The 25133-nt window shown below is 37.7% G+C and overlaps 1 pseudogene; it reads right to left on the reverse strand.

The window, feature by feature from the left end:
* Positions 1–1523: 1523 nt before the first annotated feature.
* The window catches only part of LOC103080262 (poly(A) polymerase alpha pseudogene), a 28951-nt pseudogene continuing 5341 nt past the window's right edge, over positions 1524–25133 (reverse strand).

Raw genomic sequence — 25133 nt, forward strand, 5'->3', positions numbered from 1 at the left:
AAACCTAGACTTCTCAGGATGGTGCCATGAGACAGTCTCTGTTGATCTCCGTCTGCTCTCAAATCAGACTTCGGCACAGTGAACCATCACGCCATTTCATTTCTCTGCGATTTGGACACACGGTTGTATTTGTTAGGAAATCTTTCTCCTCAGTCCTGCCAGCCTGGCAGATTTCATTCATCCTTTAAGACCCAGCCCAATTTCCTGTTCCAAACCTCCCTGACATGATGGCTTCAAGTGACCCTAGTACTCCCCTTTCTTAATGATGTTTAGTGAACTCTATTAGAACAGTCCGATTACTACCAGGCGTGATGCCAGCCCACTGTCCCACTTCCCTGTCCGTATAAGATGATGGCGAGGGAACAAAGACATCACGATTGTCAAAGTGGACCTGCCAGTTGGATGCGGGCAACTGGAGGCTCCTAGCCCTCTCCCCTCTCTTTGGAATGTACATTTCACCCACCATTTCCACACTATGAGCTATTTCAAGGACATAGCCTTGAGGGGTAAGATATTGTTGAGACCATCTGGATGGTACATACATGACTGAACATAATTAAGGCCTCTATACACATTTTTAAGATTCCCGCCAGCAGGTGCAGAGACCTACTCATCTTGTGGTCCCAAGACAAGCCTCCTAAGTAATCTCCCTTGCTGATTACACCTGCCACCTACCAATCTGGAGTGGTTTGCCTGTTTCATTGGTCTCTCCTCTGGGTAGGGGGGCCAATTTTAAATTTCACCCAGGTAACCAACCAAATTCCTGAGGTTGCAAACTAACAGTGATCCTTGGCCTTGAGGGGAGGGCTGTCCTTCCCAGCCCGTGCTTTACCAGGATGTCAAAGCCAATGAGGAGGCCTTCAAGAGGACTACTTGAAGGATGGGGAGAACTGCATCTTTTTTTTAAAAAAAATAATTAATTAATTTTTATTTGTGGCTGTGTTGGGTCTTCATTGCTGTGTGTGGGCTTTCCCTAGTTGTGGCGAGTGGCGGCTACTCTTTGTTGAGGTGCACGGGCTTCTCATTGCGGTGGCTTCTCTTGTTGCGGAGCATGGTCTCTAGGCGCACAGGCTTCAGTAGTTGTGGCACGTGGGCTCAGTAGTTGTGGTGCACGGGCTTAGTTGCTCCGCGGCACATGGGCTCTTCCTGGCCCAGGGTGCAAACCCATGTCCCCTGCATTGGCAGGCAGATTCTTAACCATTGTGCCACCAGGGGAGTCCGAGAACTGCATTTTGATTCCTGGCTGGATTTTTTTTTTTTTTAAGTATCCTTTTATCATTATTTTTTAAGCACAAATGCCCACGCAACTTTCACTTACAAGGTAGTTCTGTATAGACTGAATTAAAAAGTTAGTGACCTTGATATTACAAATTATGTACAATTAAATGTAGTTCACAGAGTACATAATTACACTTCCCACTTCAGAGGGCAATTATAGTTGAGACTGAAAGAAAGTGTAATGTCCACTCATAGGTAACAGGATGGGAAGTCTCCCTGAAGTTTTTGCAGATGATTTTTATTTGTTATTGCACAGTGTGAATTTCTAGGGGAAAAAATAATATACTAACCCTTGGGTCCCATACAGGCAGATTAAGATTGCATCCTTCAGGTTGTTTCCATAGGACTGGCTTTTGCCATTCCCATTTAGAAAATACCAAGAAAAATTTATGTACAAGAGTTGATGCTATTGCATTTGGATAAAGCTGGCAAGTTCTTGCTACTAGCCTAGCCCAGGAAACACCACAGAGGAAACCTAATATATTGGAATAGATGTGGCATTTAGCCCACAGTTTGATAGATCTCAGGGTTAACCCGAAGTTGTCAGTGTTTAGTACTAGATGTAAAATTTCATCAGTTACCCCGCAACGTTAAGACTTCTTATGTATCTTGCATCTAAATTTTTAAGCAGACTGTCGTCTCTTAAGTCCAAGTCTTCTGGAATAGTCTGCAGTGCTCATCTGGCAAACAAAATATCAATCTCTATCCCATGAAAACACAGCTTGATAACTTATTACAAATGCCTCTTCGACAGCTCTTACATCTTTTACTTCTCACTGAAATTTCAACTTATCACAGAATGAGGTGAAAAAGTCGCTTCGATCATCATGTCTTGGGGCAACACACAACGCCATCAGTAACGGTACCTTTCGTAGGTACTCCTCATCTATAAGATCCAAACGTAAAAACTCTTACCAGGTTAATTTTCCCCAAATGAAAATCCTGCGCTGAGGTTCTCTTCCTCCCCCAAAACCCCCAAAGGACTTGAGTGGCAATTAGTTTCTGTGTAAGTAGGGGGTCAGATTCCTTGGGGGATGCTAAACTGATGGGACAGATGACGCCATGGTGCTTCTGCCGCGGCTGCGCTCGCCATGATCGCCGCGTAGTACGGCGGCCATTTCCGCCCTGGGCGTGGCCACTGAGGCGGAAGGGAGAGGGGGCGGGCCTCAGTCCCGGGTCCGCGCCTCAGCCCCGGGTTCTCTCCTCAGCCCTGGGTCCATGCCCACCCCCGCCCCCGCTCCCGCCTCAGCCCCTGCCGCCTTCACTGCTTCTCCTTCCCCTTGGTCCTCACGTGGCGCCCGAGCGCTACCACAGCAACGTTCTAGAACCCTGGCTGGATTCTTGCTGAACTTCAAAATCAGTAAGTCCTCCACATTACCGATAGAGCCAAGTGCGGTTAAGAGATTTCTTGCCAGAAAAACAGTGATAAATACCATTTCTGCAGAGCTTATCGTCTACCAGACCCTGAATATACATTATTTATGACTCCAAAAGAACCTTCTGGGTTAGGTATTATGTTCTCTTTTGCAGAGACACGCTTTGAGAAGCTAAGTTACTCTTGGTGACTGACTCCTAAGTGGTGACGTAGATATTCTGTCCTAGGGTGCTCAGCCCATTCACTTTGGATTATCAGGGTCACAGAGTAGCGAGGGTAGGAGAAAGACCTGTTCACTTCCTTTTTTCTTTAAATTGAAGTATAATTGATTTGCAGTGTTGTGTTTCAGCAAAGTGATCCAGTTATACATACATGTATATATCTAATTTTTTCAGATTTTTTTCCCTTATAGGTCATTACAAAGCATTGGTTATAGTTCCCTGTGTTATATAGTAGGTCATTGTTGGTTATCTATTTTATATATAGTTGTGTGTTTATGTTAATCCCAAACTCCTAATTTATCCCTCCCCACCTTTCCTCTTTGGTAACCATAAGTTTGTTTTCTATGTCTGTGAGACCTGTTCACTTCTAAAGACACGCCAATCATAGTAAAAGTGAAAAGAATAAAAATGAGACCAAATGGGCAATCCAGAATTATTCCTCTTTGCAGTTTTTAATGCCATTATACAGCAGGTACAGCAGTATTTCTGTTTTTTTTTTTTTTTTGCGGTACGCGGGCCTCTCACTGTTGTGGCCGCTCCCGTTGCGGAGCACAGGCTCCGGACGCGCAGGCTTAGTAGCCATGGCTCACCGGCCCAGCCGCTCCGCGGCATGTGGGATCTTCCGCCATGTCCCCTGAATCGGCAGGCGGACTCCCAACCACAGCGCCACCAGGGAAGCCCTGTTTCTGCTTTTAGAAAGGACACTAACTTTAAAATAATGTACTGCCAATGTCGATATTTTAGCTTGTTTTAAACCTTTGACTTCTTTCTGGTGTGTTACAAGGATTTAAAATTTCTCCACTTCTAAAACAGAGAATATCTGTTTTTGAACTAAAGTCATGTTACTCTTCATTTTTTATAGATTTCAGGGCATATTCACAGATACTTGCTAATTTGGTCCCCACAATCACATTGTGATGGAGAGAAGTGGCTATCAGTATCTTATTTTGCACACGATGAGATACCAGGTGCCATCAGAGATACACAGTGACTCCCTCAAGGTCTCACAGCTGATCCAAAATAGGGTTGAGACTCAGTCTTAATATCTTCCTCCTCCAAATGTCCACTGTGATGTCTCACCATCCACATATCTTTTTCCTTAAATTTCTTAAAATTTCTTAATTTTTATTAAATTTAATAAAAAGCAATATGGAAACATGAAGACAGTTTGTTTTTCTTCCCTAGATTTAAATTTAAATTCTTAAATTTCTTAAATACTGAAGAAAAGTACTTCATGTAGCAATTTATCAGGACTTAAAGGCTGGAAGCCGAGGGTATGTACAAGTTATTTCTGAAATTCTCCTTATAAAAAATGATTCTTAATATAGATTACAGTTGCATCACACGGTTACCATAGCTAAGAGCTATGAGGTTTTCTTATGTTTAAATTTTTGAATAATTAAATGAACAGCAGCAAGTACAATGTAAATTTCTTAAACTTAATTAAAGGATACCCCTATAGAAAGCACTATTGTGAAATGTATGTGGAATGATTAAAGCGTTTAGTACATATAGGGTAATTTTTCCTAGTGCTTAAAAGGTCACTAGAAAGAAAAAAGTGACAAATATGCTGTTTTAAGCTTTTTTTTTTGCCACTTTAAAAATGTCACAGTGAGTGAAAGGAAAAAGCTGCCCGATAGCAGATGAATGGGTATTGACAGCTGCACCAGTGTTAAATGCTGCATGGCAGAAAAATCTAGGGAAAAAAACCAAACTGTATTCATGTTTCCATATTGCTTTTTATTAAATCTCAATAAAGAGACTTTAACTTTGATTGATATCTGAATTTGATAATAAAAGCAATTTGTGAGACAAATCCATGTACACACAGAAAAGATAGGTATATAATATGACATTTTAATCATGCACTAAATGTAAAATGATCCTGACACCACATGTGATATTTTATGGTGTCCATATGGTATTGCATATGCAGCTTATAATATACAACTGGTATCTGGATAACATATGATATAGATGTAAAGCACACCCTACAAGCTTAGAATTCTATGGTTACACACACACACGCACACACACACACACACACACACAATATTCATGCTTTCTCTGGCTGAATATACATTATACATTTAACCCTTGCGCCTGTGTATTCATATTGTGAAGGGCTTGGGTTCCTTTCTAGGGACATGTTAGATTTATTTTGGCTTGAACAGCTCTTTCCCCAGAAGCCTGGAAAATTCATCATGTTGGATAGCCAGGTGTTCTCCATTTGCAAATATTATTACCTTGTAGGATTAGAAGAAGGTTTAATTATGAGAGAGGATAAATAAACAATGCAGTAGGCAGAAAGGCCCACCAGGCTCCTTTGTTTGGGGGTGTCCTCTAGGAACTCATGGTCTCATAACGCAAGGAGGGGAATTTCTAAGCCAAAGACTACAGGGTCTCTCCCTGCAGACTGATGCTCAGTCGCAAGAGGAGCCCAGAGGCCAGTGTCTTTTGCTCTTGATTGTTCTTTAACATGGATATTCCTACAGAGCAGGCCTGTTACCCGGAATACCCATCATTCCCAGGATGAGCTCATCTGCCACACCCAATCTTAACCACCACAGGCAAATCCCTTGTACATCTGTCTCCCCCACTAGACTGGAGCAGAGACCCATCCTTTTCATCCTTGGATCACTGCTACCTAGTACCTTACCTAATAGGTATTCAGTAAATATTGAATGAATGAATGATTGCACCTGTGTCTTAACCTAAAGTGGAACACCTTTCTGGAGTTCTTTAGTACTGGGGATAGCTTGTACTTTTGTTGTCTGGATTCACAAATCGATAAAGGCTGTCTGAAAGTTTCCTGAGTTTTCTCACTTTCAGGACCCTCCTGAAGTAATTCTTTCAGACTCTGCTGTCACAGTTTGCTCTGCTAACAGTGAGCCCACAATTATATCGAAGATACTATTTCTCCCTGTCTTTGGGGTTTCTGGTTATGCAGAATAAGAAAAGGAACTTGAGAAAGAATTACCAGACATCACCTTGGGTTATGTAGTTATAATCCACAAAGAAATTGTGAATAGTGTTAATGGAAAGTACCTGGACTTTGGAGTTTAATTTTTTTAACTTTGCAAACATTTTAGAGAGTATAACCAAATACCAAAAAAATTACATTAACAAAATCACTTTGTTGTATAATTAGAACATTCTACCAGCATATATAAATTTTGGAAGTGAATGCTGTCAGTTTTTATTTTAAAAAATATATCTTGTGATGGATGAACAATAATCACACCTGGAAACAGTTTTATAAATAAGAAAATTAAATTGCATGAAATTATATTCAAAGGTGCTAATGAGTGTCAGTATTGCCTAAAAAGAGAAAAGATGATTTTTTAGACCCTCAAAATGTGCTTATGTGTTAACTAGATGTATTTATGTTTCACAGCCAACTATGCTATAGCTTATATGCATAGAAATTGCATTAATGCCTTCTGAGCTGTGGTCATTTATATTATTTCCCACAATAACAATGCCTCTAATCCTTATTACTGAAGAATCCCGCCCTAGAGTTTATAGGTAGCTTAAGCTATGTAAACATGATACAAAACAAGCGTATGAAAACTAAAACTCTGTTAACCTGTTAATGCATACGGGATTAAAACCTATGTTATACCAAACCACAGTAGTTCATTATTTTCTCATTGAATCAACTGAGTTTTCAAATGAAGTCAAACAAATGAATACTCTGTTATTTAGTTTCCTGTTGACAAAATTATAAGACATATAATGATTTTGAAAAAAATCACCTAATCCATGGTTTCTCATCCCAAGTTATCCTGCAGACTGGTGGGACACCACAGTATCCTCACCTGCTGGACCACTTTACTCTATGTTAGTTTACATCCCTTTAAAGATGATCTCCCCTAGGTGTTCTTAGGGAAAAAGTAATGATCAGATTTCTCAGTTGGCTAAAATAATGTAATTGTTTGGTGTTTTCTGATCTCCATTTCTGAACCAGTAAAGCTAATGTTGATTTCCAAGGGGAATAACAGTTAGGCTGATGATTTTCTCTTCTTCCAGCAGGAGTCGAAGCTCACAACTTTGCTCCTTATACTTTGTCTTCTCTCTGTTGCTCCTGGGAAGGTCTGTAGAGAAATCAGGTGGTTGTAAATTAAGTATCTGTCCATGCCATGTTCAGTTGATCCTGCCAGTGGAATGACTGAAAACACATTTCTTGCTAAAAAAGGATTAAAATAGTTTCATTCTTTGTTGAGTATGTGATGGGAGAGGAGGCGTCTGTGAATCCATCAAGGCTTCTGTGCTACTGAATTGGGCCAGCAGGAGTTGGTTTTGGCTTCCCAAAGAGGCGTGGGTTGGGAGAAGCACATTAGAAGCGCGGGGTGGTTATCCTCGCAGAATATATCACTTAATCTGAGGGTATTTGGGAAGAGTTGGCTATAATTCTGTAAGTTAGAATTTGGCTGAAATACTGGGATCGATACCTCTCTCTTTGATAAAATTATCAGGGGACTGTTAATGATCCCAGGAAGTCTGACCATGAGCCAGACTTATAGAGCATTTATAACTTTCTAAAGCTCTGACTACATAAAAGCCATAAGTGAACCATTCTTTATTCAGTTGGCTTTGCTTGCCAATCATAATGGCCATTTGGATTGGTGGTACAGTCAATAGATTCTCTCTTTAATAGGCTTGCATATATCAGGTTGACCTTCTTCATGCTGTTGTCTTTAAGCATATGGACACAGTGGCATCGAGTGAATTTCACTTGTTTAGGTGGATTTTCTAGGTGGCCTAAATTACTTCTGTGAATAAGTTGAGCACATTTGAAAGTCACATGAACACTTAAGTAATCAGAAAACTGTATGGTTTATGGAGGCCATAACTTAATCTCAGGGAATAGCTGATGTTGTGAGAATAATTTAGGTGCTAAGAAAATATAGTACATCAGATAATAACTAGCTAAACAGTACCCTAGAGGTTTGAAGAGTTATTGTCATTTCCAAAGCTGTGTAAATTATTCCCAGAGAGTAGCTTAGCATGCGTGGAAGAGAGTTCAATGAGCCACCATAATCTTTTATAGTACCTGGGTTCACCTTTGAAATCTATTTTGGACTTGTTTCATTTCTTTCTCTCTCTTTTTAAAAAAAATTATTTATTTAATTTATTTATTTTTGGCTGTGTTGGGTCTTCGTTGCTGCACATGGGCTTTCTCTAATTGCGGCGAGCAGGGGCTACTCTTCGTTGCAGTGCGTGGGCTTCTTATTGTGGTGGCTTCTCTTGTTGTGGAGCACGGGCTCTAGGCACGCGGGATTCAGTAGTTGCAGCACACGGGCTCAGTAGTTGTGGCTCACGGGCTCTAGAGTGCAGGCTCAGTAGTTGTGGCGCATGGGCTTAGTTGCTCTGCGGCATGTGGGGTCTTCCTGGACCAGGGCTTGAACCCGTGTCCCCTGCATTGGCAGGCGGATTCTCAACCACTGTGCCACCAGGGAAGCCCACATTTCTAATTTCAAATTTATAAAACGTGAGCTTCTTTGTAGAATTTTTTGTCACATCACCACCTTTGAAATCCCTTTTCATTCTTGGTATCTTCTCAGAATTTATAAAATAGCTTTCAGAATTCACTATAACAAAGTTCTTGCTCTAAATTTTGTTTCTTTTCTTATTTTCCAAGAAGAAATGGCCACTGGTTTTTAGCCATGTCAACTAACTCTGAAATTTCTCAGTTTAAAAGCAATTTTAAGAATATATTTTGGAAGTACATGAGATATATGAATTACATGAGATATACAAGTTTGGTGTTTTTCCAGTCTGTATTTTAATGCAACACATAGTTCATATATATACTTGTATATATGGTACTTTTTTTTATTTAAAAAAATTTTTATTTTATATTGGAGTAAAGTTGATTTACAATGTTGTGTTAGTTTCAGGTGTAAAGCAAAGTGATTCAGTTGTACATGTATCTATTCTTTTTCAAATTCTTTTCCCATTTAGGTTATTACAGAATATTGAGCAGAGTTCCCTGTGCTATTCAGTAGGTCCTTGTTGGTTATCTACTTAAATATAGGCTGGGCATTTGGGGTGCTATCTATTTTTATACTGCATACATATGCAATAGATGTAGCACATATCAAACATAATAATGAGTTTTGTAATAAAGAGGGGAGACAGGAAGGGGAATAGAGGGAACTTCAACTGTATTTATAAGGTTTTATTTCTCTCAAAAGTGACTTGAAGCAAGTGTGACAAAATATGAGCGTTTATTAAAACTATGTAGTAGATGCATAAGTGTTTATTATATTATTCTCTGCACTGCCCTGTACTTTAAAGACATTTTTAATAGAAGAAAAACTATCTAAAGCCATTTTCCTTGATGTTGCCTTCGTGCTGAACTCCTTCCCATCAATTGCTCTTTATTTAACTTCTTAAATTCTTGTCCTTTTTTCTTCTTGAAAACCAGAAAATTACTGTGGCATTGTTTACAGAATGATGAAAATCTCATTTAGATCTGGATTGCAAAATCCTTGCTAATTCACGAAAGCGTTTATTTTTTAAACATTAGTTTAAGTCTGTTCCTCAGACTGTCACATCTTTCTTCAGGGGTTTCTCATAGTCTTAGACGACTCCATCTGCTTTTCTAAAAGGAGAACATCAAACCAGTTTGTTAGATGTGACACAATTAGATCTCAGATGCTCAGTTGCCTGACCATTTGTAAACGTATTTTCTGGAAATTAGGAATAGACCAAAGAACTCTGACTTTTTCTAAGGCTTTTATGTAGCCTTCATTTTGTGTGACTTTGGTTTATATTTCTATACAGCTTCTTCTACTGGGAACATGAGTAATTTTGGTTTAAAGTCATTCTCCCCAAATAGTACTACCACTGGTTATTCATCGATGGTTATTTCTCCCCTTCTACTTTTTTTTCATCTTCTTGTTGAATTGTATGGTTAGCAGACATTTGGTCCGTGCCAAAAATTTTTGGATATTTGGTTCTGTCTGAAACCGTTTGGCATGGACCAAATGTGCTCATGGACGTTTTGGATTGGACCAAATTTCAAGGAGCTTTTGGTGTGGGCCATATGTCTTATGGACCAAATGTATTAAGGACTTTTTGGATAGGGCCAAATGTCTTGCAAGGGAATGGTGTACTTCAGAATTCACGGCAACTAATTCACAGTCAAGAGATATGTTTCCCCTAGTTTTAAAAATTGTGTGTGACTGAAGAAACAATGCGTGAAAAAAAAAATGAGCACACATACATTTAGTTAGGCACAAAATAGCTACATCCTCTTGAAAGGCCAGGAGGTCTGCTGCTTCACCAACGGATTCTCCAAATGACAGAACTTTGGTGTGTGGTCTTCGATATAAAAGACCAAAGAACTCAGCTTTGATAGTTCAGTCAAGCAGACAGGCTTGATGTGTCCCAACTCACAAACAGTGATGTATAAACCAGAATGCCAGTTCGTTAATTTACTGTGAGAAAGCTGTGGAGGATGCCAGTGGTTCTTCCATTCTCTCCTTGTAGGGGAAAAAAAGAAAACCTAAGAAATAATGTATAACCAGAAGGTCTGGTAATTATTGTATCAGAACAAGAGGTGTTGTTTGGATGATCTTGATCTGAAATACCCCTCCTATGGCTAAGTTATTTAAAGTGCTCAAACTATTTGGCCAGAGTACTGCCTCCCCTGAACAATCCTGGATAAACTTTAAGGAATTCTTCCTCTTTTGGGCTCGCATTAGGCTTGCTGACGTTCTTTCTTTTTGCAGACTAGCCGAAGTAGAACTGAATATGCCACGGATTTATGTTAATACTTTAGATAATATATGTAAAACACTCAGCCCAGTGTCAGATACAGAGGAACAAATGTGGCTTGCTGGTTCTAGGGACTTAGTACATCTTAGTGGCAAAATCTTGGGCTCTGCAGCAAGCCTGCCTGGGCTTGAATTCCAGTCCTGCCCCTTACCAGTTGCACGGCCTGCAGTGAGTTACTGATCTCCTTTGTGCTTTACTTTGTTTAGGGGTAAAATGGAGACAGTAGTGTACCAATTTTATAGGATTGTTGCTAGGATTAAATGGAATTAAGCACAATGGCTTCTAACGTTGCATTTAAAATTGCAGGCATTTAACACTGTTTATTTTGCGTTAAGATGACACGTGTCAATCATGATTGGTCTTTTGTTTCTCTTGAAACACAACTACTCATTTAGTTTTTCTCTTTGGATAGATTATGTTATAGGTGACCCATTTACTTTGTCATACATTTCTTGTTGATAATTTTACTAATTTTTCCTTTTTTACTTGTTGAATTCAGGATTGGTAACATATCAGCTACAATAAAATCTGTAGGTTATTGTTGAAATAAAATTAAGACTCCCAATAGTATACACTGACACATTTAGTATTATGCATAGTCCTTATTGTAAAGCATGAGCATTAGAAATAAATGCTCAGTAGTTTACACAAGAGACAATAGTTTGTGTTTCTGTTACAAAGCCAGGGAGAGGATCTGGCAGTTAACGAATGGCACCGATACTTTCCTGAGGCAATATACATTTTAATCATCATTGTTACTATATATATACCCATATAGAGTTAAAGAGAAATGTTCTAGAGAAAAATTCCTGAGAACTGAAATTCACTTACCTTTCTTGGCCCACCTGTACACCCCCTCCCCCCACTTTCCTCCTGTGGGTCATCTTCTCTCAAGAGTTCCTTCCAGGGCTGCAGAATCACACCACTCCAGAGGATGCCTTTCACATTGCATCTAAGTTAATTAAGCCCCCGGAGCTGTGCTACGTGGTTGCCCTGAGAGTGGCAGCCCAGCAGCATCCAGCTTCCTACCTCCATCATCCTACTGCCTCTTGATTGGCACTGCGGGGCACCAGCCCAGGACCGTCACTGTAATAAGAGGGGAGGCAGGAAACGATTACACATTGCATCTCCGGTGAAGAGTGAGCAACAGAAAATAACCATGTTTTTTCTCCATACCTTGAATTCTGTTCTTTTTCTGTGTGTGTTGTAGAAAACTTGAGCTCAAAAGATAAGGTCAGGGACTAAAATGAGAGATTCATGTAACCTCTGGGCCAGAAATGTAGGTGAATACATTCAGTCACTCTGACCCTTAAACAATATTTTCAGGAAAGCGACAGTCTCATTGAGTGTATCGTGACCTCCGTGAGTACGATGGCCGTGATGGAGGCTGATGGCTGACTAGGCATAGGGGAGAGGGCAGGAGCAGGGTGAATCATCTTGGTATCTTCAGTATTTGTGAGTCTTGGAGCAGAGGGGGAGGAATTAGAGTCAAGGACTGGGCAGAAAGAGAGAGGGAAAGGGGCAGCTAATTGGTGGAAACTGCTTGAGAGGCCAGTGATGCCAGAGCATTCTCCTCCAGGCTTCAGAGTCCTTGGGGAATAGGTCTCATGTGACTGTAGCCAAGTTCTCTCCGCCAGGAAATGAGGACCCTTGAGAAGGTGCCGTAAGGGGAGGAGACTGGTCTTTCACAACCCTTCTCACTTGGCCTCATAAAGCCACATGGATGGTCAGAATATGAGTTCACGGGTAAGGAGCCAGTCTCTGTTCCCTTCTCTCACTGTCTTGCTGAGTCTTGAAACATTTTTTTTTCAAGCAGGAGATAAAAGCTTTCATTTTGTAGAGCAAGAAAGGGGCAGTGTACACACTTGTTGGATGGTCATCTCCCCTCCCACTGTTGCCACATCTGCTTGGCCCAAGCCTTTCTCTTCCTTGCTATCCAGGTGCCCCACACTTATCATTGACGCCCTACTCTGGAGCCTCCTTATTGACACAGAGCCATCATCAGATTGTCCAGAACCTTAGTTCTCAAAATGTGGTCCATGAATCAGCAGCATTAGCATCACCTAAGAACTTGTTAGAAATGCAGACTCTTCAGCCCCACCCTAAACTACTGAGTCAGAATCTGCCTTTTCTACAAGATATCTGGCTGATGCGTGTGATTGTTAAAAGTTTGAGAAGCTCTGGCCGGAAACACTTCTTCATATCTAGCCTTAACCGAAATCTGATTTATAAATAAAGGCAGTCATCACAGCGGTTTTTAATAGTTCATTAATCATTTGATTTTATCATGTCCTTAACAAATATTTATGGAATGTCTACCAAATTCTTGGTACTGCAGTGTTAAGAGTCGGGGATACCGAATAGATCCTGTACCACAGAGCTCACTGCATAGCACACATATAAAAACAAAACACAACAAAACAAAACGCCCAAACAAAAAAACATGTAATTTTTTCCCCAAGTTTGTTCAAAGCTGTGTCCTCTAATTAATGCTTTATTTTTTCTCCTCTTGTCTTTACTTTTCTCCATGGACTTTGTGAGAAAAAAAAAAAACAACAAAACTTGAAATGTTACCCTCTTTCCATTTCTTTTCCACTTCATAGCTGTCATCACATTTTGCCAGTATAAGCTTCTTGAAGTCGTAATCTCGAGCCCAAACAAAAAAGCAAACACATAAAAATTTTCAAAAATATCAGATTTTAAGGGTATTTGCTGTTCCATTCTCTCAGAGTATTTTCAAGGTATGCATCTCATCTTCATTAGCAGTCTTCTCTCATTATTACATGGCATATTCTGGAAATTTACTTGTTTCAGTTTTGTTTTTTGTTTTTTTTTGAGGGGGGAGGGGAGAAGGAAATGATTGTACTTATTTACTGAGCCCAACTAAACCTGTTTAATTTTTGGAGATAGCAGAAAATACTTTAAAAAAATTCATCTAGCAGCACAGAGTGAGGGCCCCAAAGATACCATTACAGCAAGAACTCAGTGTGTTTATGTGAACTTAGAAGAACTGATTCTGGTGACTTTAGGAAAACACTTGGAGCATTGTGTAAAGAAGCCTCATCTTCTGTGGGAAAACAGCTGCTGCATCTATTTCCAGGGCTACTGCCATCCTTTGAAGTCAAAACTTCTGATTGAGTTAAGTTTAGCTCTCTTGATCCAAAATATCAGATGATATGAAAAACCTGATTATCTTATCTTTGGGGAATTTATGGCATTTCTTTTATTTTTGAGATGGCTTTCTAGAGCATATTTCAAAAAGTTTTTTGCTGCATTCTGCCATTATGCTTTTCCTAGAAGCTTATACTAATATAGTTACTAACAACAGAGTAAATGAAATGTCCATCTTTTGGCTGTCATTCAGCAGGTTTTGCCGTTTTTGGCTTTACTGCCATTGTAGCTGTCACCATGCTGACCCAGCAGGTTACTTCAGTCTGGAGAAGAGTGAGGCGCGTTTGCATTGCTTACTCAGCATGTTATTTCTCTTTGGAGCAAAGTGCAGTGGCTTCTGGTTAATTTTTGAATTGATTTTAGGTGGTTTTTAATGATTTTTAAAGCAGCATTTAAGTTCATACATCTCGGTTTTGTTTGCCTCATGAAATCACACGAAAGTGTCTAAGGCTACAGTGGTCATCCCCTAAAAACAAACACACAAAAATAACTCTTTGGAGAAGATTCTGTGTCAATCTCTGCCTACAACCAAAGCTTCATATGCAATCATTTGACTTTTCAAAAACTGAATTTCAGTGATTTCATCCTGTCAAATGTTTCAAAAAATTAAAATTATGACTTGTACAAATGGAAAGGGAGCACATATCAAAGAAATCACTTGTATCCCTGCTTGATAAAAGTCTATAGATTAGAGTGTGACCTCAGAGTCTGGGTTATAGTCAATGGTAAATAGTAAGTCAAGCAAAAGTACGTTCTTGTAGAGAATTAAATAGATGTTGGGCAGACATATTAGAGAATGCCACAGTATGATATTGAAAAGATAAGCTGTCATCCTTTTGCTTTGTTTTCAAGTTTTGGATCATTTTTCTTAACAAATTACAACCCCCCCCCATGATAATAATTAACTCCAAAGATTATTCTTGATCACAAAAAGGTTTTATTACGTCGTGTATTGTTCTGTTCATTTACATTGATGCAACCAGGAATGTTAATGTGCACATATAAACCTCTCTGGAATATGGTCGACAAATCTAGAGCCCTGCAGTGGTGAGCAGCTATTAATCTAGAAAGTCAACTTCTATCCGTCGTCATCTGCATCTCCAATTACACATATATTAGACATTTCAATAGTGTTCCCCAAGTTCTTTAAGCTCTGTTCACTTTTGTTTTTCAATCTTTTAAGATTGTATAATTTCTATTGTCTATCTTCTAAGTTTCCTGTTACTGTTGTTTGCTTTAGAAAATAAGTAAGGGCATAAAAATTCAGCACAAAGCACACAGAATGTTGTTCTGCTGAGATACAGAATTTCTGTTACCTGGGCTGGTAACAGAAAATGTGAAGAATATCTTTTTTACTACCTCTTATTAAGAGCAAACTAATTACTCTGAGAACAGTTTTTCATTTTAACAGAGAGAAAACTCAATTATAGTCTTTCATGAAAGCATTATATTTTGAATTAATGCATCAAACTAAGCATACTTTGCTGATTTTCCTTTTACACATTTCATTTCTCCTTTTCAGACTCATTGTTTGCAGGTATTCGAAGCCAAAGCAAATGGAGTTTACTCTCTGTAACCTTCTATGACCTTCTATATCCATTTAAGTTTTCTTTCATTATTCCCTTCCATGTTCTGAAACGAGACACTGCACTTTAAGACAAAGCCGCTCTCTTTTTCCTTTGGGAAAAACTCACACACATCCCATTTTCTTACTTTCACATTTGTACATAATTGTTCTAGTACACCTTCAACAACACAGTTTTTAACCAAAGTAACTAACTTCTATTAATCAGAAAAAATTTGGAGGTAGTTCATTGTGAACTGTTTGTGATACACAAGCCTTTTAGCAGACCACAAAACCTATGAGCACACACATATTTTATAACTACACACACATTTTTATCCCTTCTTTTTATACCTTTTATACCTTCTTAAAAACTAACACATTTGTTAACAGAGCTCAGAGGTGTAGCCTCTGCAATGTGCAAGAAGAAGAAACAAAAGCACATATATTAAAACTATGATTACGGGGCTTCCCTGGTGGCGCAGTGGTTAAGAATCCGCCTACCAATACAAGGGACACAGGTTCGAGCCCTGGTGCAGGAAGATCCCACATGCCGCGGAGCAACTAAGCCCGCGAGCCACAACTACTGAGCCTGCGTGCCACAATTACTGAAGCCCGCGTGCCTAGAGCTCCACAACAAGAGAAGCCACCGCGATGAGGAACCTGCACACTGCAACGAAGAGTAGCCCCCGTAGCCCCCGTAGCCCCCTCGCCACAACTAGAGAAAGCCCGCGCGCAGCAACGAAGACCCAGCACAGCCAAAAGTAAAATAAATAAAATAAATTTATTAAAAAGAAAAACCCCACAACAGACTATGCTTACTTAGATATTGTCAGGTATCCAAGAATAATCCAGTAATTAACTCAATTTAATATTAGTTTTCTGTCTTAAAGTTAAAAAAAGACCTTGGAAAACAAGTTTCAGTTGACACACTACAGGACATAATTACTATTGAAATAAAGTATTTATCAAAATTGTAATTATTTAGTTGAAGTGTAATTTTCCTCAATTAAAAATTATATAATAGCAATATTATCTGAACTTATAAACTTATAAAAAATAAAATCTAAGAACTTCAGGTTCCTAGTTTCTTCGTGATAAGTAAATAGAAATCTTAAAAAGGTATGCTTTTATTATCCTTCACATTGATAAGACTAGGGAAAAGACAGGAAGCTCTTTTTAAGCAAAACTAGAAAATTCATTGTGGTTCGTCCAGTAATATTCACTTTCGTTGCATGAACTTGGGTTATTATATAAAAATGCTTCTGAGCTAGCAGTTTCTGTGAAAGGTTCTATTTTTGCTTTTTAAAGCCTAGCACATTCAGAGCATTAGAAGTTCAGTTTCTTTATTTTATAATAATTCTGGAAATACTAAATTTATTTTTATATTTTATTTTTGGCTGTGTTGGGTCTTCATTTCTGTGCAAGGGCTTTCTCCAGTTGCGGCAAGCGGGGGCCACTCTTCATCGCGGTGCGTGGGCCTCTCACTATCGCGGCCTCTCTTGTTGCGGAGCACAGGCTCCAGACGCGCAGGCTCAGTAGTTGTGGCTCATGGGCCTAGTTGCTCCGCGGCACGTGGGATCTTCCCAGACCAGGGTTCGAACCCATGTCCCCTGCATTGGCAGGCAGATTCTCAACCACTGTGCTACCAGGGAAGCCCAGAAATACTAAATTTATGTAAGCCCATACAGGTCTCTATAACCAAGCAGAACAGAGCTACTTCAATTTGAGGTTTTATGGTGTAATGTATTAATATCCTCCAGAGGTAGGAAAATATTTCATAGTTACGCAGTGAAAGGAAAATGCTTTTCTCAGTTATTGACACAGAAACACACAGAAAGCTTGCAGCTTCAATTCCACAACTACAGATACAGGTCTAAAATAAAGAGAAACAAAAAACTCACCCATCTAGATCTCAAAGAGATTTTCTCCTTTTTAGTAAGCATAAAACTTTTTCCTAATTGGGTTGGGCTCACTTGCACACAAAGCAACAAACCAAAAAGTCAAACAAACTAGATATCTGTCACCTCTCATCTGACAAAGGTCCCCATTATATTGACAGAGTCATACCATAAAATCAGATTTCCAATCACCCTTTGTACCAGTGGGGAATAACTTATTAGTCATGTGCGAAACAGACTCATGTATTGATATATGCAGGGTGATCTCTAGACTACCTAGTTGAGATTGGCCTAATGGTCCATTATTTATAAACCCCTAGGCTGTATGGTGGAAAAAGACATGGCCAAAACCACAAATTTGACAAAATACAGACTAACAATGAGAAATGAAAATAAAAACATAAAATCAGAAGAATAAAAAACAGACAGTCAATGCAGAAAAGTTATATGGCCCTTGGGATTTCCTCCAGGACTCAAGAGAGATGTTCCTGGGAGGAAAGAACTCATAAGGTGTACTTCTTGGACATCACAGTGTAACAGACTCCAGCAGATGAGTGTATCCTAGTGGGAAAAAGCGCTCAAATGATTGAAGTATACTCTTCAAGAAAAGTTAAAAACATGACTCTCATACAAATATAAAGTAAGAACGTGTCAAAATTTATTTAACTCATTCATGAGGGATCCAGCTGGAAGGTAAAGCTGGTTTAAAGAATTCAAGGAACAAAGATTTATATTGTCAGTTCTGAAAGGAATGATAAAAAAAGCTGGCTAAATAAGAGACAAAACAGGTTTTATCTCACAGAGCAGTAAAACCATAAGCATTAGGGTTATTTTTCTATTGGAGAGAAATCATCACTTATCAGATTAAAGTCCACAGATTAATATGTATCTACATAGAGTCTGGGCTTTAATGAACAGTAAGTAATGAGTCAAACGAAGATATATTGTCGTAGAGAATTAAATAAAACTTGGGCAGACCTGCTAGACAGTGCTCCAGTATGACATTGGAAAGTAATTTTGGCATCTTTTGATTTATTTTGAAGTGTTGGATACTTTTCCTGAACAGTTCTAACATCTTAGAGTTCTTATAACATTAGTCAGCATTTTTCAGTATTATAAATGTTTAGAGAAAAGCTTGAATAACATTTGTTCGCCACATCATGACAAAAGACGTATCACTTTCATGTCCTTGAAATTCTTTGTTAATTTACAAAGAAAGTCATAAAATTTGATATGGCACTTGGTTTGTTAAACTCTATGTTGGTTAAGGGAGACCTATCATTCATTTGTACTATTCTGCGTTTCAGTGGTGATTCTTTTTTTTTTTTTTTTTTTTTTGCGGTATGCGGGCCTCTCACTGGTTGTGGCCTCTCCCGTTGCGGAGCACAGGCTCTGGACGTGCAGGCTCAGCGGCCATGGCTCACGGGCCCATGCGCTACGCGGCATGTGGGATCTTCCCGGACCGGGGCACGAACCCGCGTCCCCTGCATTGGCAGGTGGACTCTCAACCACTGCGCCACCAGGGAAGCCCTCAGTGGTGATTCTTAAAAGATGTCTGCAAATTCTTTAATATTCCTTCCTTCATTTTAAGAAGTGGAGGTTAAATCCCCTTACCTTGCGCTAGACTTGGTGACTCACTTATAACAAGTTGAATATGGTGGAAACAATGAGACTAGGAATCAGTGAGACTAGGCCATAGAAGGCATTTGGCTTCTTCCTTACAGTGTATGAATAACTAAATTAATGATTGTGAGAAACACTCAAGAAGGTAGTTGTGATCTGGTGTGTGTGTGTGTGTGTGTGTGTGTGTGTGTATGTGTATTGGTAATGAGTTGGGAGGGAGCTTTTGAGTTGTGGATGTTTCCCTCTGGATACATCGCCCTGGATAGATGATAATTTGCTCCCATGTAACTGTAGAATAGAAAATACGGTAGTGCCAGCCCAGTATCTCAAGGGTTTGTGGGGCAACCTTATGGCAATGCTAGAGACTAGCTTGAATGAGGAGCAGGTAACAGATAAAGAATGACTTGCTGCCCCCAAACATTTCCTCCTCCTTATTTCCCCACTCCTCCATACTCCAAATTAGATCAATATATCAAGGAAGGAAAACCCTCAGAAGAGAGCAGTTTCAAGGTTAGAGGAGTAAAAATATCCTCTGAGAGTTGGGGTCACAGGACAGAGGGCAATAAATAGAACTGGTCAAGATACTGAGCTCCCTGGCCTGGGGTGTGGTCACCTGTTCTTCATAAACCTATGAAGAGAACAAGCAGAAGTCTGAACTTGGCCCTTCTCACATTTCAGCTAAGACAGGCAATTTCTCTAGGGTAAAATAATCTTCAATTGGCAGAGAGCTGAGAAGCACAACAATAACCAGAGAGCTGAGGAGCACCATATGCCTAAAGAGAGACAACACCTGGATTATCCATCAAAAGCAAGTCAGAATTAATGAAACAGATTAAGAGTTTAAAATAAATATAAGAAATGTCATCAAAGAGATGAAAGAATATTGGTTACATGAAGCATGATGGAGCAGTTAAAGAGCCAAGTAGAAACACTGGGTATAACAACTGAAATAAACAATTTCAATGAGGGTTAAATAGCATGAAGGGTGGAGGCAAAGAAATAGTTAGTAAACTGGAAGGTTAGTCTAAGAGTATCTCACAGAAGACACAGGAAAGAATGAAAAAAAAAAAAGAAAAAGAGAAAATAAAACTTATGATAAGGAGGATAAATGAGACTATGCCTATGACGGAGTCTCAGGAAGACAGGAGAGGTGGGGAATTTAACAGAGGCAAGGAAACAACTGAGAAATAATGACAAAGGATTTTCCAGAATTAAGAAAAGATGAGCAATAGTTATATAAAGGAGCTTATGGAGTACCAGATAAGATAAATAAGGAAAACCTCACACCTAGAGGTGTGAAATTTTAGAATACCAAATTCAAAGAGAAAATTTTAAAGATGATCCACAAAATTGAAAATATCGTATTGAAACTAGACTTCTCAATAGCAATACTGGAGGCAAGAAGACAATGCAGTAATTGTGTCAACATGTTAAAGAAAAATAACTTCAAACTATAGTTTCTTTCTTTTTTTTTTTTTAAGCAACTAACATTTGTTAAGCCCCTGGTTAATATAACATTTCATTTACCTTGCATGTGTCACCAACTGTGCTGACAATGTTGCATATTAGACATTAACATTCTTTCATTACAAATGAGGAAAGTGAGGCTCACAGATGTAAAGAGACTTGTTCAAGGTAACATGGATAGTGGCACAATGGGGATTTAATTCCAGCTCTGTCTAATTCTAAAGTCTATTCAAACTATAATTTTATATTTAGCTAAACTATCTTTTAAATGCAAGATCGTGATAAAGAAAGTTTCAGTTATGACATGGCCTTAGAAATTTTGACACACAAAGACCATATTTTATTTTATTTAATTTTATTTTATTTTGTGGTACGTGGGCCTCTCACTGTTGTGGCCTCTCCCATTGCGGAGCACAGGCTCCGGGCGCACAGGCTCAGTGGCCATGGCTCACGGGCCCAGCCGCTCTGCGACATGTGGGATCCTCCCGGACCGGGGCACGAACCCGCGTCCCCTGCATTGGCAGGCAGACTCTCAACCACTGCGCCACCAGGGAAGCCCCAAAGACCATATTTTAAAACTCACTTGGAAGAAATGCTCCAGGAAGGAGGGAAGTAAATCCAGGAGAATGAGTTGATTGATATATGAAGTATGGGTTTTAAATAACTTAGAAAAGTTTATTATGTTCCAAACAAGAAAAGTCTCCTCATAAAGAAGCAAAAGTATATCATTATAATGATATACATTATATCATTTATAATTTATCTCAGAAATAAATTCTAAGATATGTCCATGTGTCCAGGGGTAGAAGGTAGGGTACAGCAACCAGAGGGAAAATATGATAAAATACTTTTTCATTTTTTTGGGAAAATATCCCCCCTAGCTTTATTGAGGTATAAGTGACATATAACATGGTTTAAGTTTATGGTGTACAGAGTATACACTGTGAAATGATGATCACAATAAGGTTAATACATCCATTACTTCACTTACCGTTATTATTATTTTTTATTTTTGGTGGTGGTGAGAACTTTTAAGATCTACTCTCTTAGCAACTTTCAAGTATACAACACAGTATTGTGAACTATAGTCACCGTGCTGGACATTAGGTCCCCAGAACTTATTCATATAATTTATAACTAAAAGTTTGTATACCCTTTGACCACCTTTACCCATTTCCTCCACCTCCCTGCTCCTGGCCATCACCAATCTACTCTCTGTTTCTATGAGTTTAGTTTTTTTTGTTTGTTTCTGTTTTTGTTTTTTTTTAAAGATTTTTACAGTATCTGTCTTTGTCTGACTTATTTCACATGGCATAATGCCCTCAAGGTCCATCCATGTTGTCGAAAATGGCAGCATTCCCCTTTTCTTATGGCTGAGTAATATTCTATTATATATATATATATATATATATATTCCACAACTTCTTTATCCATTAATGCATCAATGGACACTTAATGTTGTTTGCATGTCTTGGCTATTATAAATAATGCTGCAATGAACATGGGGGTGCATGTATCTCTTTGAGATAGTAATTTCATTACCTTCAGATATATACCCAGAAGTGGGATTGCCAGATTATAAGGTAGTTCTATTTTTAATTTTTTGAGGAATCTCCATACTGTTTTCTGTAGTGGCCGCACCAACTTACATTCTCACCAACAGTGCACAAGAGTTTCCTTTATTCCACATCTTTGCCAGCATTTCTTATCCCTGTCTTCTTTATAATAGACATCTTAACAGATATGAGATGATTTCTCATCGTGGTTCTGATTTGCATTTCCCTGGTGATTAGTGATGTTGAGCACCTTTTGCATGTACCTGTTGGCCGTTTGTATATGTTCTTTGGAAAATGTTTATTTAGGCCCTTTACCCATCTTTTAATTAGATTATTTATATTTTTGCTATTGAGTTGTATTAGTTTCTTATATATTTTGAATATTAACCCCTTATCAGATATATGATTTGCCAGTATTTTCTCCCATTCCATAGGTTACCTTTTCATTTTGTTGTTTCTTTTGCTGTGCAGAGCTTTTTAGTTTGATGTAGTCCTACCAGTTTATTTTTGCTTTTGTTGCTTGTGCTTTGGTGTCATATCCAGAAAATCATTGCCAAGACTAATGTCAAGGAGTTTTTCTGTAGGAAGATATTCTTAAGTATTGAAAGTTTAGAAAATTGATATTGATAAAAGAACATGAATATGGGTCTTATTAAGATGGGGTATCCACCAGAAAATGGAAATAACATGCATAAAATTTTTTTTAGCAGAAGAAATTTTGGCTTATTGAATTGAAGAAAGTAAAGTAGGGAGAAAGTATAAAGATGGAGTGAACAGAAAATATAAAATAAGATGGTGGGAATACCTGATTATAAGTATAGCAGTATATTGTCTATAAGACACTGAAGTTTTAAAGTAAAGAAGTGAAAATATTTGTTAGGTAAATATGAACTAAAATAAATACCCTGAGGAAACAAGTTTAATATCAGAGAAATAGAATTCAAGACCGAAGTCATAAAGGATTAAGGGAGACATTATAAATGGCAAAACGGAAATCAGATAAAAAGATATGGTGTTTATATATATATATATATACACACACATATATATATAGCACAATATAGATTCAAAATATACAAAGAAACGAATGATAGGTTTGTAAGGTGAGACAGATGACTCAATAATCATAGCTGGAGACTTTAATTCACTCTTCTCAGAAAATGGTAAATCAAAGAGACAATAAAAATTAAATGTGGAGAGTTGGAATAGGATAATTAGTTTGCTTAAACTTATGTGTAAAATGTATTACTGGATGTACAGTTTTATAGATGTCACATGTATTATTTGTATATTATAAGTACACGTATCTACATAGATTTATTCAGTAAGTAGGAAATACACATTCTTGTAAAGAATGTATGGAACATACACCAAATTGTGACTGATAAAGAAAATTCTAGTAAATTCCAAAGAACAAGATCATACTGACTATAGCCCTAGTCCACCAATCAATAATAAAAGAATACATTTTAAATGTCCATATAGCTGGAAGTCAACATTACTGCAAATACCCTTATAGTAAATATAAAATATTAAGAAAATGGAAAAATAATTAGAATCGATGAGTAATGAAAATTTACATGGTGAAGTATGTATATTACAGTTAAAACAGTCCTTTAAGGGAAGTTTCATTTTAAAAAAATGAGTTAAACACTCAGCTCAAGAAGTTTGAAAAATATTAATAGAGAAGACCTTTCTGAGAGAGAACAAAATTAAAAGCATAAAGGCAGAAATCAATGAAATAGATGACGACAGAGATTAACAAAACCAAAGCTGTTGCCTGAAAAGATTAATAAGGTAAAAGAGGTGCAAATAAAGTAAAAAATAAAAACAAAGACGTGACTATAGATATGAGATTAAAAAATATGAACAACTATATGCTAATAAATTTGATAACTTAAGATAAAAAACAAACTGACATAAATGAAGCAAGAAGAAAGAGAAAAATTAAATAACTAATAATTGTAGAAAATGGAAATAGAAATCATGTATCTTTGCTCTCCAAATCCTCTGGCCCAGACAATTTTGCAGATAAGTTTTATTAAAATTTTAAGGATCTGTTGATTTCTATCTTATTTTTCACTAACAGAAAACAATTTAGAGCTACCTAATGTATTTTATACAGCTAGAATAACCTTAATTTCAAAATTACATATTGTAGTAATGTGTGTATATATATATATATATATATATATATATATATATATATACTATGCACACGCACACACACACACATACAGGCCCCTTAGTATATGAACATAGATGTAAAAATCCTAAGTAACATATTACCTAGTTGAATCCAACAATGCATTAAAACTACATTATTATTATTTTATCCCACATATATGAAACAAAGAAGACATTTTTTAAAATTATCTCAATAGATGCAGAAAAAGCATTTGACTAAGTTCAATATTGACTTACAATTTTTAAAAATCCTATAAAATCAGGAATGGAAAGGATTTCTCTATTTTGATAAAGAATATTTTCTGAAAACTTTTAGAAAATTTTTTACACCCTGGAGAAAATTCAGCTACATGTCCATTAAGGTTAAGAACAGGACAAGTTAACCACTATCACTACAAATGTTTAACGTGATTTCGAAGTCATGTTCAATGCTATAAGACAAGAAAAATGTATGAGATATATGGTTTAAAAGGAAATTGTTACTATTTGAGAATAATATGATCATCATAGAAAATCCAACAGGACCAACAACAAAAAAAAGCTGTTCGAAATAATGCTAATTAGAGTTCATCAAATGTGCTAGATAAAAGATCTAACAAAAATCAGTAGTATTCCTCAAATCAGCAATAATCAAATAATAATCAATTTGATCAGTAATCAAATTTTATTAAAAATTTAATAAAATATAAGATAACATACACATCACAATAAAGACTATGCTATATCTATGAATCAAACTATCAAGGGATGCATGAGAACTTAGCATAGGTAATTTTGTAATCCTGTTAAGGACATAAAAGATTACAATAAATGGAACTATTGATATATTCCATGTTGATAGATGAAAGGACTTAGTAAAGGTGTTAATTCTCCCTCAGATAATCTACAAACAGTGCTGAATTCCAACTGGAGTTTTGAGGAGCTTGCCAAACACATTCTAATATGTACAATAAAGTTAATAAATAGCTACATCGAATTTGAAAAAGAATAAAATGAGGATTC

This window comes from Lipotes vexillifer, unplaced genomic scaffold, assembly GCF_000442215.2.
Source record: "Lipotes vexillifer unplaced genomic scaffold, Lipotes_vexillifer_v1.1 scaffold135, whole genome shotgun sequence".
In the NCBI taxonomy this organism is placed as follows: Eukaryota; Metazoa; Chordata; class Mammalia; order Artiodactyla; family Lipotidae; genus Lipotes; species Lipotes vexillifer.